We start from the raw sequence: 19,155 nt of genomic DNA, 5'->3' as shown, positions 1-19,155 counted from the left end.
CACATATGTGAACAAGCAACGTGGCCCCTACATGTACTTAAGGAGGGAAGATTACAAGCTAACAACAGTTTCTTATCTAGTGTGGCTTAAGAGCAGCAGCAAATTTGAAACGTGCTTCAGAAATTCATAACAGGCCAGGGTTCTGAGAGTAAGTGACTGGTAACTATTCAGAATATGCGTGTCACATCTCTACCCCAAGACCCAAGGAGCATTCAGATAAGGAGACAAGAAGAACTTAAAAAAAAGCTGGAAGATGGGGAAGCACCTCATGACAATGACTGTCAATGGCTGCTAAAAGAGAGGTGTCATTTTTCACTAATGGAGTCAGGCAGGCTAAGCAGGCAGAAGTGCCAGGGTACCACATGGAAATGAGAAGAACATAACCACAATACAGTAGACAGACAGACAGACAGACAGACAGACAGACAGACAGACAGAAGAAACTGTCAAAACTAAAGGAAAATGTTGTTAAATGTCTTAGAATGTCTGTAGCTGAAACGCTTCTACTGAGTATCCAGGTTCAGTTCTAGCACCCACATTGGGTGCCTCACAACTGCCTGTAACTCCAGCTCTAGGAGGATCTGATACCTCTGGCCTCTATGGGCACCCACACACAAGATATATAAAGTTGACAAAAATAAATAAATCCTTAAAAATATTAGTATTTCTATTTTCTGACCCATAAGAGCAAAAATACAGAGTTATGCAGTAGATCGTGTGCATGCGTGTGTGTTAGTGTGTGTGTGCGCAAGCACATGGGCTACATGCTCATATGGAGATCAGATGCCAAATGTGACCATTGCAGCTCAGATGCCGGATGCTATTTATCTTGTTGAGACAGGGTCCCTCACTGACCTGGAACTCACCAAGTAGGCTATGTTAGATGGCCAGTGGTCCCCAGGCTCTGCCTCCCAGTGCTGGGATTTTAAATGCATGAGTTATGCCTAGATTTGGGGTCTTTGTTTTGTTTTATTTTGTTTTGTGTTCTTGGAATAGAGCCTAGGTCTTCATGCTTACAAATCAGCCCTTTGCCCACCAATCCACAACCTGAGTCAGGTACATATAGTTTAACTATCATATGTAAGCATATACATACATATTGCCTTATTTAGTATGGCGCCAATACCTATGAGATTACAAGCAATAATTATTTCTGGTTTGAAATAAGAAAACAAGGACACACAATAGAATACAACTCACCCATTAAAATCAAAAATATCATGCAATTTGCAAGCAAATGGATGGAATTAGAAAAGATCGTCCTGAGTGAGGTAACCCAGACCCAGAAAAACGTACATGGTATGTACTCACTTATAAATGGATATTAACCATAAAGTACAAGATAACTATGCTACAATCCATAAACCCAAAGAAGCCAAGGAGGGCCCAAAGAAGGATCCTTGAATCTCATTCAGAAGAGGAAATATAATAGACACCTGAAGTAGATGGGAGGAGGGAACTGGGTGGAAGACAGGGGGGAGGAGAGTAAAGGGTGAGTATCAGATGTGCAAGAGTGGACAGGAGAAAAATGGAATGGGCATGTATAGGCTGGACCTAGGCCCCCTACACACATGTAGCAGATGTGCAGCTTGGTCAACATGTGGGTTCACTAACAATAGGAGTAGGGGCTGTCTCTGACTCTGTTTTCTGCCTTTGCATCCCTTTCCCCTAGCTGGGCTGCCTTATCAGGCCTCACTGGAAGAAGATGTGCTTAGTCCTGCTGTGCCTTGCAGAATCAGGGTAGGTTGGTACTCCTTTTGGGACTCCCCCTTTCTGAGAAGAAGAAAAGGGAAGTGGGCATGAGAGTGGGACTGGGCAGAAGGAAGGGAGGGGCCTGGGATTAGGCTATAAAGTGATTAAATAATTTTTAAAGGAGAATATATAAAGGGGGATATGTTTGTGATGCGTGAAGGGGAAAAAGATGAGAGTAGAAAGGGTTACTTGGTTAGGATATAATCAAGATATATGGCTTACACATATGAAATTATCAAAGAATCAATAAAATATACTTTATTTTGAGAAAACAATACTTCAAAATAAAGAATAAAGAAAGTGATATGTTTTTAAATCAAAGTGAGATCATCCAGGAGGAAATGAATGGGGTGTGGAGATGGGTTAAAAACAAGAAGAGGTGGGAATTACAATGTATATTGACATCCACTTCTGCAAATGTCATGACAAGACCCACTATTTTCTATGGTTACCAAAAAATTTTAAGGTAAAGACATTCTGAAAGGCTGAATATAATACCTGAGGTTGGCACAGAGAGAGAGAGAGAGAGAGAGAGAGAGAGAGAGAGAGAGAGAGAGAGAGAGAGGGGAAGAGAGAGAGAGAGAGAGAGAGAGGAGGGAGAGAGAGGGGGGAAGGAGAGAGAGAGACATATATACACATTCAGAGAGTGGTGGGAAGAGACAGACACAGATGAAGAAGGTGTTGCCATTACCTGTAGGGACACTGGGGCACTTTTGTTTTCACAGGTCTTATCCAGGATGCTGAAGGTGGCATTCACAAGTGTACAGAAGGCCTGTGTTCCAAGAAAAGAGCACTTGTGAGGTTTTGCCAGTCGGTAGTAAATCACAAAGTCTACAAATTAGGCAATAGAGCTCAACATATGAGTGATCCAAGTTCCTGAGTCTCCAGTCTCTTGGAAATAAACACTTATCTCATCAAGTTTTCATTTAAAAGAAGTTGAGATGGGTGGTGAATAACAGGTGCATTTGCTCAGGAGAGTCCTGCCATCCTCCTCCAGGCAGGGAGACCATAATTCATAATAGCCTAGTATATAGTTCATGAATAACCAGGAAATTTGTAGACTCCAGTTATAAACCAAAGGAAAAAAGAATGAAGTGCTAAACTGGCTTGATTTCATCAGAGAACACTGTGTATCCATGTTGAAACAACACCAACGTACCCTATTGGTATGGAAAGTTATTATGTACTGTCCTGGTTTCATTTAAGTTGCCTTGATAAAATACCTTGACACAAAAAAAGCAACTTGAGGAAGAAAGGATTTTTTTTTTCAGTTTACAGTTCTAGGCTACAATCTGTCATTGTGAGGACTCAAAGGTGCCAGCCTGAGATGGCTCATCATGGCCATAGTCAATAGCATTGAGCAATGAGCACATGCTTACTCACTATCTTGCTTGTGCTCAGCTCTATTTCTCCACTATTACATGGTTTTTGAACCCTGTGACTAGGGAACCCTGTGACTAGGTGCTGACCACTATGGTCTGGGCCTTCCCGTATCAATTAATTAATACAATCTCTCACAGACATCCCTTACAAAGGCCAACACAATGAAGAAAATCCTTCATTGTGACTCTCTTCCAGAGTGATTCTAGGTTGGGACAAATTGACAAATAAAGTTAGTCATCAAGGCCAGAGATGCTTGTGTACACCTCTACTCCTAGCGCTTGAGAGGGAGAGACAGGCCGACCTTTGTGAGTTCAAGGCCAGCCAGGGCCACATAGTTAGACCCTGTCTCAAAAACGAAACAGTTGTCCCACATGATAATAGAACAAATGTATGAATGAACAACTAAAAAAAGCATTGCAAATTGCCAAGAGCTATATTTTTAATGTTCAATTCTTGACCATAAATTAAAATACATTTCAAACTACATTGAGACTCCATCTCACCCAAGTCAGAAGGATACCATCAAAACAACAGCAGCAGCATTGAATGGACTCAGTAGGTTTACAAAGACTGCATGAGGTTGGTAGGGACCTGGTGGCGGTGGTTAGAAGAGGAGTGAGTATGTTTAATCAAAGCATATATATGATCTCAATCAATAAAATGGTACGATAAAAAAAATGACAACAATGTTGGTGAGGGTTTGTGGGAGACAGCCTTTGTGCACTGCTGATGGGAGTATGGATAGGCACCACTGTTATAATATGCAGGCCCTCAGAGCATGAAAAACAAACCCACCATGTGACCTACCCTGACGATATGCCTAAAGAAAATTCCTCAGCTATAGGAAATATCCAGAATGCAAAGGTTCATATAGAGAAAGCTAATTAGTGTTCCAGGGGCCCTGAGGAGGTGTGGCAGCTCCTGTTTAACGGGTCTGAAGCCTCCACCGGGGTTGATGAAGATACAGAACAAGATGCTAATAATTTTTGCATGGCACACTATGAATTTACTATAGACCACTGAACTGTGCACTTTTAGGTGATGATGTGACAGATAATCTCAGCTGCCAGCTCAATGAAACCGACATCCCTTGAGAGGCACACCTTGGATATACCTGTAGGAGACTTTTTTTTCTTAATTTACTATATTGTATGTATGGGTGTTTTGATTGCCGATGTGTGTCTCTGGCTGCCTGGTTCCTGTAGAGGACAGAAGAGGGCATAAAATCTCCTAGAACTGGAGTTTATAATAGTTGCAAAGCATCAAGTGGGTGCAGGGATTTAAACATGGGTCCTCTGGAAGAGCAGGTGGTGCCCTTAACCATTGAGCAGTTTTCCAGCTCCCTGTGAGTAATATCTTAAATAGGGTAAGAAAACCTGCCCACTGCGAGTGGCACCATTCCCTTGGCTAGGATTCTGGACTTCATATACAAATTAAAGAGTGAGCTAAGCACCAACAATCACCACTCTCTGCTTCCTGGCTGGATGTAAGGTGACCAGAGGCCACAAGATCTTGCTGCCAGGCTCTCCTCACCATGAGGTACTGCATCCTCACACTGTGAGCCAAGATAGACCTTTTCTCCCTCATGTTGCTTTTGTCACAATATTTTATCCCAGCAAGAAAACAAGATGATACACAACAAACTACAAAACATGAGTCCAAGATGTGTGGGGATCCCAAGATAATGTGTAAACTCACATAAAATTGACAATTTCTGAAGATAGATGTGAAATCTTTTACTCACAGTGAGTTTAATAGATCAAGCTCTCCACTCACAACCATTTTTGCCTAAGAAGTGTTTACACAACACCAGGATATAAACCTATATATTTATTTATTATATGATTTTATACATAATATAATTATGTATTATATTCATATGTAAACCCCAGGATATTAATATATATTAAACATTTACTGATAATAAGTCATGAAACTTATTTCAAAACAATTACTTGGGCTTAGGAAGGAACTCAGTGGTACAGCACTTGCCTAGCAGGCACGAGACCCTAGGTTCAATCCTCAGCATCATAAAAGTACGTAGACAGACTCTCTTGTGCACTGTATGGAAGCATCACTTGTTAATAAAAGCTAACGACCTATTAGCTGAGGCAGGAAATAGGAAGTAGGAGTTCCAGCAGAGAGAAATGAACTCTGGTATAGAAACATAGGCAGAAGATTCACCCTGGACCTCTGAGGAAGATGGACACATGAAACTGAGAAGAGGTAACCAGAATGTGGCCCACATAGAATAGGATAAATGGGGCAAAATAAGTTATGAGCTAGTCAAGAAATAAGCAAAAGTTTATGGGCCAGGCATTTATTCGTAAATAATAAATATCAGAGTCATTATTTTAATAGCTGAAGTGCAGGAGGAAAACATTGATTACAAGACTATAATTTTAAATTACTTTTAAAGGGTTTGGTGTGTGTGTCTGTGTGGTGTGTGTGTGTGTGTGTGTGTGTGTGTGTGTGTGTGTGCATGTCTGTGTATTCTTATGTGCGTGCATGCATGTGTGCACACACACCCGTGAGCCTGCATGTGTGTGTGTGTGTGCATATGAACATGCATGCACACATGTAACCTGTAAGTGTAGTTGCTTTGTGGGGCCAGAAGAGGGCACAAGATCTCTTGAAGCTAAAGTTATAAGCAGTTGTGAGCCAACTGATGAAGATGGGGGTAATTGAATTCAGGTCTTCTGCGAGAGCAGCCATGATCTTGACCACTGACTCAACTCTGCAGCTGCCTTGCCACCCCTTTTTTTTTTTTTAGAAGAATTCCTCAAGTTTTTTTTTTTTTTTAAGGAAAATACCCTGTCTTTCCAGCTGGATGAATATTATTTTGGTCAATAAGGTATGACTAGAAGTGATACTTTAAAATGTTCTGTGTTTTTTTGTGGGGATGACAATGCATATAGTTTTATTAGATATTCCATTTCTATCTGCTTTAGACATTGCATGTTCCATTCAGGATACAGCGCTTATAAAGTACAATGTTTTAGTTCCTCTCCCTGTGCACATGTTCCATGTTCAAGTAGCGAGAGTGCCCAGTAATTTACTGTAGAAGCTTAAATTTGAAATTTAATTTGATAATTTTATCTTAACTTAATAATTTTAATATTTAAGCTTAATTTCAAACTGTCACATAACTTGCTGACTTGGGGTCCTTCATACGTATTCCCCTGTGGACTGGTGCTGCCACTCTACTTGGATTATCTTAAACCACCTCTTCAGTGGTGGGTCCTGAAGAAGCACCAGCAGAGGGAGGCATTTCCCCACCAGGGAAGCCATCAGGCATCCCTCCAGACATACCACCTGCACTCTCATACAGCTTGGTAGTGATGGGGTTGCAGACCTTCTTCAATTCTTACCTCTCTGCAGTCTGATTCTTATCCAGCCAACTGATGGCTTCCTTACACTTGTCTAGAACCTTCTGTTTGTCATCATTATTGGTCTTGCCTTGAAGTTTCTCATCTTCAGCTGCTGCTATTGTGTTAAAGGCATAGGACTCCACTGAATTATTGGAGGAAAATGTATCTCTGACCTCATCTTCAGCTTTGTACTTCTCAGCTTCCTGGACCATGCACTTAATATCCTCCTTGCTCAAGTAGGCGTAGTCATTGGTGATGGCGATCTGTTTCTCCTTTCCTGTGCTCTTGTCTACAGTGGAAACATTGAGGATGCTATTGGCATTGGTGCCAAAAGTGACTTCAACCTGAGGAACACCATGGGGTGCTGACGGTATGCCCATGAGTTTAAACTTTCCAAGGAGGTTGTTATCTTTGGCCATGGCCCTTTCAGCTTCATATGAGCACACACAGCTGTTTGTCAGAGTCGGTGGCAAAAGCCTGTGTCTGATTGGTAGGAACAATGGTACTATGCTTGATGAGGAGTATGACTCAATATGAAGGGAAAGAGGAGTGACATCCAAGAGCAGCAAATTCTGAACATTTTCAGACTTACCTCCATATAGAACGGCTGCCTGAACAGCTGTACCATAACCAACAGCTTTGTCAAGGTTACTGTTCCTATTTAGTTCTTTTCTATTTAAAGAAAAAAAAGTCTTGCAGAAGCTTCTGGATCTTGAAGGTTCTGATAGAACCACCCACCCAGACAATATCATGGATCTGTGACTTGTATAGTCTGTCATCTCAAAGGACCTTTTCAACATGGTCCACATACCATGGAACAGGTTAACATTCGATCCTTCAAATCAAGCATGGATACTAGAGGTATAGAAATTGATTCTCTGAAAATCAATCTCAGTACCAGCTTGGGTGCTGGAGGAGAAGGTAAGCTTAGCCCAATCATTGGCAGTATGCAGATGCTTCTCCTTGTTCTCACTGATGTCCTTCTTGTTCTTTCCTTTAAGCTCAGCAATGAAACGGCCAGTCATTTGGTTATCAGAGTCCTCTCCTCCCAAGTGAGTGTCTCGAGCTGTCTATTTTACTTCAAAATTGTCATCTTCAATAATGAGTGTTAATACATCAAAAGTACCACCTCCCGAGTTAAAAGTCAGCACATTCCTTTCAGCTCCAATCTTTTTATCTAAGCCATATTCCTTTTCTTTTTTTAAAGGAGGGTGGCTTTCGCTTTCTCTTGTCTTCTTTCTAATACCTAAAATACATATCTGATAGCAGGAGCTGAAGCAGCATTTTGGACCACAGAGCAGGAGTCTTGTGTTAAATAAAAAAAATAGTTTCTGCTTTTAAAAACAATATAGTCCCCTGGAGGGGGAGACCTGGTGGCACTCAGAGGAAGGACAGCAGGTTGCCAAGAAGAGACTTGATACCCTATGAGCATATACAGGGGGAGGTAATCCCCCTCAGGAACAATCATAGGGGAGGGGAAGAATGGGAAAATGGGAGGGAGGGAAGAATGGGAGGCTACAAGGGATGGGATAACCATTGAGATGTAACAAGAATAAATTTTAAAAAAAGAAATACTAAAAAATATATATAGATAGTATGTTTTTTGCTATTTCACTATTGCACTTATTTTTTAAGATTGACAAAGCAATATTTTACCTAATTGACCTCTTGGAAAACATCAAGAACTAAAAATTTTCAACAACGCTTACACATTCAATAAGAATATGCATCCAGTCAGAAAAGGGGACATCTATCTCAAAGCCACACACACACCAAGGCTCAAGGAACATAGCGAATGGAGGGTCAGGAAGAATGTAACAGCAGGAGGGCATGAAAGAAAACAATGAGGTGCTGTCTTCTGAACATGACAGGGTGATGGCACTCATGAACACACAGCAGCTGTGGGAATCTACACAAGAGCAAGCAAGCCAAATTTCTAGACATAGACTGGGAAGGTGCTCTCCAGCTCCTCCCTCACTGAGAAACTCTTTGTAGCAAGAGCTTCTGGGAGAAGGAGAATTGTTCTTTCTTAAGGGTATGGTGACAAGTGGGGTCACATTTTCCAGTATATACCCCACACCCATGCATGTATGACCACCAGTGACTAAACTTAGTAGGTCATCAATGAAAAATAGTACATGAAATTGGAAGGAATGCTGGGTTGAGGAATGCTGGGGGTAGGGGAAAGAAGAGGGTGAGTATTATCATAGTTCGTTGTATATGTGGATGAAATTCTCAAGAAGAAAAATAAAAGTTTTTAGGCCAGGTATGGTGGCACATGCCTTTAATTCCAGCACTCAGGAGGCAGAGGCAGGCAAAACAATCTGAGTTCGAGGCCAGCCTGGTCTACAAAGTGAGCCCAGGACAGCCAAGGCTACACAGAGAAAACCTGTCTTGAAAAAAAAAGTTTTTAAAAAACTTACATTGTGAGGATCCATGGCTTTCCCTGCTTGGCACTGCTGTATCTGATCACTGTTGGGTATCAAGTCTTCCTTACACTTGAAGGGGGCCCCTGGTAGGAAAAAAAATCAACTATGGAAAACATTCGTCACACTGAGGTTACTATGTGGAAAGCTGATTCTGTGTCCTTTACACATAACATCTGACCTCAGCCATGATACATAGAAGTGATGAGGGGCAAACTGCAAACACTCACAAGGTGTTAGATGCTCCAAAAGCATGGCATAGGTTCAAAGGGAGTGAGAGAGGATACAGTGCCTAATGCCACAGTGACCATTCATGTCAGCTATCATCTCAACAGAAAGAGCATCACCTGGGAGATGGGCCTCTGGCCATGCTTATAGGGAATCATCTTGAGTAGGTTCATTGGTAGGGGAAGACACATCTTAGTTGTTGGCAGGACCATCTCCTGGGCAGGGAGATCCTGCACAGCACAAAATGGGAATATCGAGCGGCAGCAGCAACATACGTCGCTTTTTGTTCCTGACTGGGTGTGATGTGACTGGCTGCCTTTACTTCCCACCATAACCTTGAACCATAACCAGAATAAACCTTTGCTCCATTGAGTTGCTTTTGTGATGGTATTTTTTTTTCACATTAACAAGAAACTAAGATATTGTTACAAAACTTGAAGATAAACAAAGGTAAGCAAGTTGGTGCATGCCTGAAGTATTTTTTTCAAGTATGGAAATATAACCAGGAAATAACAGGAGCCTGGATATCTACCAACAGATGGCTGGATAATAAAAATGTGAGATATATATGACTATTATTCATCCATGGGAAATAAATAAAATATTTTTAAGAAAATAGATATAACTGGAAGTATTATATTGAAGTAACAGAGACTTAGAAAGGCAAACACTACCTATTGGCACCCATACACAGATCCTGATTTCTACAGGTCAAATATATTTAAGTAGACATAAAGGTAAAAGGAAACAGGAAGCTGGAAGGGGACCTTAATGAATGGGCTGTAAAGAATAGCAAAACACATAAGAAATGAGAAGAGAGGGAAGAAACTATGGGGAAAATAAAAATAAAGAAGGGGAAAAAAGAATCGTGGAAGATGGGAGGAGAGGAGGTGAAAGAGGAAATAAGGGAATAAGAGAAGGAGGAAGAGGAGAAATGGAAAGAGAAAAGGAGAGGGAGGAGAAGAGAGGGAGGAAGGGGAAGTGGGAGAAATAGAGGAGAGGAAGGAAAAGAGGAGGAGAGGGAAGAGGAAGAGAAGGAGGAGACAAGAGGAGCAAGAAAGGAGGCGTAGAGGATAAAGAGGAAAGGGGAAGAAGGAGAAATGAAGGGAAAAGGAGGAAAGAGAGAAAAGAGAGCATGGGGGGGGGGAGTAAGAAGAGGAGAGGGTTTACATCTTTTCCTCAGAAGTAACTGGCATAGCATTTACATTGTGTTAGGCATCATAAATAAAAAAAAAAGAAAAGTAGGAAGGAATAAGTAAAATAGATGCACATTTCTATATGGTTCTTTGTGAGAAAAAGACGAAAAGATGTGGTCGAGAAAGAGTGTGTAGAAGACTGAATGGCACTGGTGACATTCTCACCCCTGTGAGGGGCATCTTAGATAAACTTGTGTTGTTCTTGTGTTTCATGGCAGCCACTCGGGCTATGTACAGTCTGTCTTAGACTTTAGTTTATGTGTACGTGGTGTACATGTTTGTGAACATGTCTGTGTGTGTATAACATAAATGCTCATGCATATGGAAGCCAGACATTGGCATTGGGTGTCTTCCTCAGTCACTCTCTGTCATCATATACTCTAACCTCTGGAACCATAAGTCCAAATAAACTCTTTATTCTGTGGTGTCTCATCACAGCAACAGAAGAGTAATTAATACACAGGGCCATACCGTTAAAGAAAACTGGCCCTCCCTGGGCAGCCATTTACTATCCCTCAGTAAGAGGGAGCACATGAGCTCCTCTCCCATCCATATTTATGCTCAGTATTGTAAACCTAGCCAAAGTCCTTTTAAAACCTGTTACTAAAATATTTTAGTCCAAGTGGTGGTGGCACACACCTTTAATTCCAAAGTGTAAGAGGCAGAGGCTGACAGATCTCTATGAGTTGGAGGCCATCCTGGTCTACAAAGTAAGTTCCAGGACACCCAGAGATACACAGTGGATGTCTATCTTGAAAAACCAAAATAAATAAACAAACAAACATTCATTGTTCTCGAAAGAAAAAACTAAAGGTTTTCATAAGACACCAAAGTGTCAGAGCCTGAGCTCCACCCATAATTTCAGTAATAGCTAGAGCCTCTCACTTTGTGTGAACCCCAGATCTTTGCACATACTGTAACCTGGGAAATTTTGATCTCCACTCTTTTAAGTATATACTTCAAGCTGGGTATGGTCCTATGATGCCATCAGTTGGTAGATGGAGGAATGAGGAATGGGGTTCAAGGCCAGTAGTGAGTTTGAGATTAACCTGTTCTACACATAACTCTGTCTTCAAAAAGAAAGATGGTTAATCAAAAATCCACTCAACTTATTATTGAGTCCACCAATGAACAAGTAAAGGAAAGTGTAGGTAGGAAAATACTTCATGGGTGAAATGAAAGAAAGTAGAAAACCTAGTTATTGGAAAAACAAAGGTTTTTTGAGTAAAGCAATGAGATAGCTCCTCTTGCCAATGCACTAAGACATTACTTTTGCAGTTGAAGTTTCCATATGCCAGGGAGCCTTCTGGGTCAAGTTGGAAGCCAGGAAGGCAGCGGCAGATGTAGGAGCCTGGGACGTTGGTGCAGATAGAATTTAGTCCACATTGTAATGGATCTTGGACACATTCATCAATATCTGCAATAAAAATCAAATATACAAGAAATTCATAGGAACAAGGAGAAGTGCACACCTAAGCCCACTGGGAAATCCTCTGCTCACCTTCACATGCCACTTCTGGGTCTGTGAAATTCACTTGTCCGTTGCTCGGCACAAAGCCAGGGTGGCAAGTGCAGAAGTAACTCCCAAGAGTGTTGGTACAGGATGAGTTGGAAGGGCATGCGTCATCACACTCATCGATATCTACACAGTGGAGAGTGAGTATGGAGGTGGGCTCAGTGGGGGGGGGGGCTTGCAGTATGAGCATAGGACCTCAGCTTGACCCCTTACATCCCCAGGTTTCACTTCTGTTGCTGTGATAAAAAAAAATGCCCTATCATGCCGGGCGTGGTGGTGCACGCCTTTAATCCCAGCACTCAGGAGGCAGAGGCAGGCGGATCGCTGTGAGTTCGAGGCCAGCCTGGTCTACAAAGTGAGTCCAGGACAGCCAAGACTACACAGAGAAACCCTGTCTCGAAAAACCAAAAAAAAAAAAAAAAAATGCCCTATCAAAAAGCAGTTTAGGAAGAAAGTGCTTACTTCAGCTCACAACCCCAGATTGAAGAAGTCATCATTGTGGGGGGAGTCAAGGAAGGAACTTGAAGTATCTGTTCATATCCACAGCCAAAGCAGAGAAAGAATTAATGTAGGCCACTGGCTTTTGCTACATGCCAAATTCAATTCGCCACAACACCTTGAATGTAACATCCACATGATCCCTGATTGTTTTATGGTCCTTCTTGCTGTGTGTAACTTTTCTACTTATATGTAATAGTATAAATGTATATCCCAAAAAAATAAAATAAAATCTAAAAAGAACAGAGGAAAAAATAAAAGTAAATAAATGGATTGTTGGGGGATTCTGTCAGAATATCGAGGCATATATCTGGACAAACCTGGACTTAGCATACAGAGTCTGTGTATGGAGACTCTGTGTGAGAAGAACTCTGAGAGCTTGTGAAGAAATTTCAAGAAAACAAGACAAGAATCTTGGGATCTCTGTTCTTCCATAACGTGGGTTGCTCTTGGAATATGCTTCCATGTCCCTCCTTGGTGTAGTTAAATAAGAGTAATAACAGTAAAAATGGGTTTACTTCATTATCTTGCTATTTGCTGTTATTCAGATGATGATTCCAATCACAAGTTGTCCCTGTAGCTATGCGCAGTTTAAACTTATATGAACACACCTTGCCCTGTGTTTATAGATAGCTTGGATTCATGTGAACTTTGCTCATATGACCTTGCTTAACCCCCTGAATATAAATTGTCTCATGCTCCGAATAAAGTTGGCCATCAAAGGAGACTTCAGTGCACCTCTATTTTAGGCTCCATTCTCCCAGGTTCACCTCACTAACTATAACAGTAACAATCTCTAGATGGGACTTCTCTGTGCAGCCAAGAAATGGTAAATATAAAGTATGTGAGGATGCTTCTGGGTTCAGGGATGTCTGCTTCACAGTAAGTGTAATAGCACAGGGCCAGCAAGATGGCTCAGCCTGACAACCTGGGTTCAATCCCCAGAAGCCCCATGGTGAGAGGTGAGAACTGACTGAGAATACACACACATACACACACACATGCACACACATACACACACACACACACACACATTTTAACATCTGTGAAGTATTACTTAGATTAGAATGTGGCCCACCCTTGATGTAGGCATCCCTGCTTGGAGTCCTGGGGATCATGTAAAGGAGAAGCTGAGAGCTGAGCACCAGTATACAGCAGTCCTCTCTTTCTCTCTCTCTCTCTCTCTCTCTCTCTCTCTCTCTCTCTCTCTCTCTCTCTCTCTCTCTCTCTCTCTCTCTTTCTCTCTCTCTCTCTCTCTCTCTCCTTCCTGGCCATCCATCTGTGAAATGTGACAAGCTTCCTCAAGCTCCTGCTCCCATGCTTTCCTCACAAGGATGCAGAGCACTCTAGAACTGTGAACCATTGTATAAGCCCTTTATTAACTTGCTATTGTGGGATTAGTTTTAATTTGCTTTTTCGTTGCAGCAAAGAGGAAAGTAATTAATATGGTGAGTAACTTCTGCCACCTACTGTTGTCATGGTTTTGCCTCACCACAGGCCCAGAATCCATGGAGCCAAGCACTGAAGGCTGAGCCTTTCTCAATAATTAGCTAAAAATAAACCCTTTATCCAAAATATGTTTTTCTCAGATATTTATTACACTGACAGAAATGGTCTTATCTGCTTACATTTCCCTTCAGTCTTGACAGGGATCCTGAATAGCTTTGTGAGAACTCATGAGGCCAGATTAATTTAACTCTTAGGTCCTTTTAATTTTTTTTCCATTCCATTGTGTTTCTTATAACAATATCATAAGCTAGTGAAGGTTGATAAGTCATGAGAAGTAGAACATTTTAAGTGGGAAGAAACAAGCATTTTCCCTCATGGAGATTGAAAGATGTGCACTGGGCTCCATTAAATGATACCTACACCAAAGATGGCTGCTGTCTACCCCTCCACTTCCTGAACACACACGGCTCACTATCCTAGTCTTTTCTCCTAGTTACTTTAATAAATAACCTGGGGCAGAGGGGGGTAATTTATGGGATAAAGAATTTTTAGGCTTACAATTTTATCATTGCAGAAAAACCAAGGTAGGTACTTGAAGCAGCCAGTCACATCCATAGTCAAGAGCAGATGGAGGGAGGGAAGAGAGAGAGAGAGAGAGAGAGAGAGAGAGAGAGAGAGAGAGAGAGAGAGAGAGACCTGCTGAGCACCACGCCATGTGGTACACATGGGGAAAGATGTCCTAGGACCATCACCATGCCACATGGGCAGGCTGTAACCACCTAGAGACATACTAGCCACCACACCACACAGCACAGAAAGAGGGGGTCATCTGTAGACCAGTGAGCTGTGTGGCCAGCCTGCAGAAAGCCACTACAGTGTACAAGTACACAGTAGACAGATGGGAAAGAAAGAGAAGTGGAAGAGGTTAGGCATTATAGAGATGGAACCAGAGATACAAGGATAGAGAGGAATAGCCTGTTGTGAGTAGCCAGACTCATCACCAAAGGTCATGGTGAACTCGCAATCTGTGTTGACATTGAGAGCCATATCTGGGTCTATGGCTATGTAGGGACAGGAGTCAGTGTTGATGTTCATGGTGCATATTGCTACTAGAGATCACAGGGACATTTCTGGTCTCAGGAGGCTGCAAGTTACAATGTGAATGCCCAAGGATTAAGCAGAATTGGCTGTGTCCCACACTGTGGCTGTGGTGTTCTGAAGAACTGGCCCCACCTCTCACCAGCAACAGCAGCACTCGGGAGAGCGGGCTTTGCACCTTGCCTGGAAGTACAGCAGAGCTGGCCCTGATGGCAAAGGCATAGGTGAGCCAGCTCCAAGGTTATGAGAGAAAAGATGTCCCAGCCCTTTGCTTGCTGCAGCACTTGGGAGAGTGGACTGAGCAGCACAATGGATCCGGCTTTGGAGGCATGAGTATGGGAGGCCAGTGAGTCCCAGGCTCAAGGGTGTGATAACAGAAAAGCTGATCCTGCCTCCTGTTGACAACCCCGTTGGGTTGCCTAGCCAGCAACCCCAGAAGTGCAGGAGAAATCACCCTGGTTTCCAGTTGGCCCACCCAAAAATCTACATAATCTAAAAAAAAAATCTGCATAGTCTGTTAGGAGGCAGAAAAGGTCCAGTCCTAATGATTCAAACCTGCAGGATCTCCATGACACAGGGCAACAACAGGATAACCAGAAGGAGTCCCGATGAGACCCCAATATTGATGGTGTCACAGAAGCCAGAGACCTCAAACCAAACCAATGGCTCATTGCAATAAACATTTGAAAGTAAAAATGTGTAGACAGGGGGTGTACACTGTGGAACACACTGTGACATACTACAGTTTCCACAATGAGATGTTTTCTATGTTTCATTTTAGTTTTGGGGTTTGAGGTGGTGTGTGTATGTGTGTGTGTGTGTGTGTGTGTGTGTGTGTGTGTGTGTGTGTGTTTTGGAGAGAGTGGTACAAGAGCAGATGATAGATAAAGGGGGATGAGGAGATGAGTGGAACTGAGGTGCATGATGTGAAACTCACAAAGCATCAATAAAAAGTTATTTTATTTTTAAGAACAGAGAAGTGAAGGCATGAATACTCACTCCTCTGCTTACTTTCTCTACTCTAACATAGTCCAAGACCTAACACACAGAATGGCGCAATCCATGGTGGGAGGATCACCTCACATCAGTTAGCACAATCATGACAATCCTCCACAGACATGCCGTTCTAGTTAGCATTACCATCAGATTGACACAGTTTAGGAGCGTGTTTTTTAAAAACTTCATTAATTGTCTTTATCAGTCTATGAGTAGTTGCTCTCATTGTCTTAATTGGTAGAACCATGTCCACTGTGAGTGGTATCATTCCCCAAGCAGGTAGTCCTCAATTGTATACGAAAGCTATCTATGCATCAGTCTGTGAGCAAATATGAAAGTGAGCTAGCAATAAACATCTTTCCACGGTCCCTGCCGTAAGCTCCTGCCCTGGTTTTCCTCAGTGACAAATTGTGACCTGGAAATTTAAGGCAAATAAACCTTTTCCTCCCCAAGGTGCTTTTGGTCATGGTGTTTGTCACAGCAACAGAATGAAACTAGAATACATACCCACAGATCAACCTGACCTAGAGAACTCCTCATTGAAACACTCTTCCATCGTGAATCTAGATTGTGTCAAACTCACAATCAAAACTAACCAAATGATATACAGAGCTCCCCCCATAACTTTGGACTCTAGGTTGGTTCTTGGCTGTTAGGATGAGGTGTTATTGATGTTCTGAGATCTTTAAGCGCAGACTCAAAACACCTGGCATAGTCTGCATTCTTCTTCTTGGAAACACACCTTTTTTTAAAAAAAAAAAAAAAGTAGGAGCCATATTCAATTAAGCCCAAGTGTCACTGCAGACAGTGGGAGTCTGAGTAGAGTACCCAACCAGAAGAGATCAATTATTGGAACCTACCAGCAACTGTAGGCACAGCTGCTAAGAACACTAAATAAAACAGAAAAAAAAACTAACCTGTTGTAAACAAGAACAAATGGCCACTGCTATAAGCCACTATGTTTGAGATTCATGTAATACCCATTGGCAAGTCTTCTACATGGATGGGGTGATTACCTGTACATTCCTCATGACCAGGGATCTGGGAAATTGACAAAGAGAATCCAGATGGGCAGGAGCATTTGTAGGACCCCAGGGTGTTGATGCAAATGAAGGTAGGACCACAAAGGGTTGAGTTTCTGGAGCAGTCATCCACATCTAAACAGAAAGTCAAAGTTATACAAAACAATGATGTCTGAGCTAGGAAACCTCTGGCTGTAACTAAATGCATTTTGCATTATGATATGGCCACAAGCCTGTGAAGGCCAGGCAGTGGAATGTGGTGGCTTGAATAAGAATGACCTCCTAGGCTCAGGCATCTGGACACTCGGTCCCCAGTAGGTGATGCTGTTTGGAGAGGCTCTGGTGAAGCCTTGCTAAAGGAAGTATGTCACTAGGGAGTGGGCTTGGAGATTATATAGCTTCATCCTATCCAGGTTGCCCTTTCTGCTCAATGTTGTGGGTGAGCTGTGATCTCTTAGCTTCCTGCCTCTGCCATCACATCTCTTACTCCTTTTCATGCCTTCTACGCCTTGACATGCCTTCACATCATGATGAACTTATCCCTCTGGACACATAAGCCCAAATTAATTTTGTCTTCCTTAAGGTGCCTTTGTTCATGGTGTCTTTTTTTCCACCTCTCAGAAGTAGCTATATACTGTGGGATTATATGGACCCAAAGCCATGTACCACTGGCTACTCACAGCACTCACACAGTAAGGTGAGACACAGAGACAAGAGAATCCTCAGAATCTCATGGGCCAAGTAGCCTGGTGTGTACTGTAGTGAGCAGCAAAGAGACCCTGTCTCTAAGAAGGTGGGAGTCAAGGACTGACACCAGAAGTTACCCTCTGACACATGCCATGGCATACAGGCATTCAAAATCACACACATGGAGGTGTGTTGCACTCACCTTAAGCCCAAGTCTTTTATCACTGTCTTTTCAAATAGGTTTAACTTGAGTTCCCAGTCAATACCTCCACCTACCTTCACAGGATCCTTCCGGGGCCTGGAACCTTGGCCCTCCACCACTAAATTCAAATCCTGAGTCACATAGACAATAATAGCTTCCATGAGTATTGTGGCAGGTTGCATGCAATGGGCAAAGGTTATGATTCGCACATTCATCCTCATCTGATGAGTTGGGATAAAATGCAGGATAATTTAAGTGAGAGAGGAAGAAGTGAAGAGTACACAGTAGAGATGCACTCTGCATGCTAAATGGTAGCAGACAAGATGAAAACTCTCCAGTACACATGTGTTCCCCTTTTCTCTGGGCACAAAGAGATATGCTTTCCATCCTCCCTTGCAGCTGTACAAAGGCATAAGAATAAATCCTGGCCAGTGGTATGTAAGCAGAAATGTCGCAAAGAATTTAAAAAATAAGCATCGACATTCAAAAATAGCCATAGTTCTCCATGTCTCCTGTAACCACACTCTGGGGTGTGGTTTGTAGACACCATGTGGATTCTCCACTACTCCCATGAGGAAATGACATCTTGTTCCCCAACTCCTTGAATCCATCTTGTCCTATTACTTGTGTTGGCCAATAGAATGCACAAGTGATTCCAAAACATGAGCCTCAACAAATCTGATTGCCTCTGCTTTTCCTCTGGGACTGATTGGCACTTCCACATGAATGAGGCCCAAATTAGTGTAAAGAATCAAGGAGTGCATGGAAAATGGGGCAGAAAAAAAAATGTAAGATCCAGAGGATGGGAAATACAACATCTTCTGGATGTGACAGAACTGTTGTGCACATGGACTCACAACCCAATGTGGCTATTTCTGAGGCACCGCCCACCCCTCCCTGAGAAGCTATGGTGACTGATGACTATAGGGAGGGAGGTTTTCTTCAGTGGTGTAGACACTGTTATGTTGTCCTTGATAGAGTAAAAAATTCTTCACCCATAGTCACACAAGCGCATCAATAAGTCAAGAACAATGGGGCCAAGACAGAGGCATGAAAGGAGGGAAGAAAATTGTTGCAAAGAAAAGGGAGTTTAGCAGGAGGCTTTGTGAACAATTAAATTTAAAAAGAATCGGGGACCAGGTGAGACCCCTCTACCCAAGCTCTGTGCCTACAGGGTCCCAGCTGGCAAACTCAGCCACAGTGATGTCCACACTCCAGATCCTGGCCTCCAGCCCTACCAGCTATCCCAAAGGCAGCAGCCATCAGAGAATAACAAGTGAGACCCCTCCCTCAACTCTCTGCCTGTGGTATCCCGCCAGGCAAACCAGCAG

At 42.5% G+C, this 19,155-nt stretch overlaps 1 pseudogene; it reads right to left on the bottom strand.

Moving 5' to 3' along the window:
* Window positions 1-6,502: 6,502 nt before the first annotated feature.
* LOC127212610 (heat shock cognate 71 kDa protein-like) lies at window positions 6,503-8,590 on the bottom strand (annotated as a pseudogene).
* Window positions 8,591-19,155: the final 10,565 nt, after the last annotated feature.

The sequence above is a fragment of the Acomys russatus genome, chromosome 31 (assembly GCF_903995435.1).
Source record: "Acomys russatus chromosome 31, mAcoRus1.1, whole genome shotgun sequence".
Lineage (NCBI taxonomy): Eukaryota > Metazoa > Chordata > Mammalia > Rodentia > Muridae > Acomys > Acomys russatus.
The sequence above is the reverse complement of the archived record's forward strand: the minus strand, read 5'-3'. Positions and strand labels throughout refer to the sequence as shown.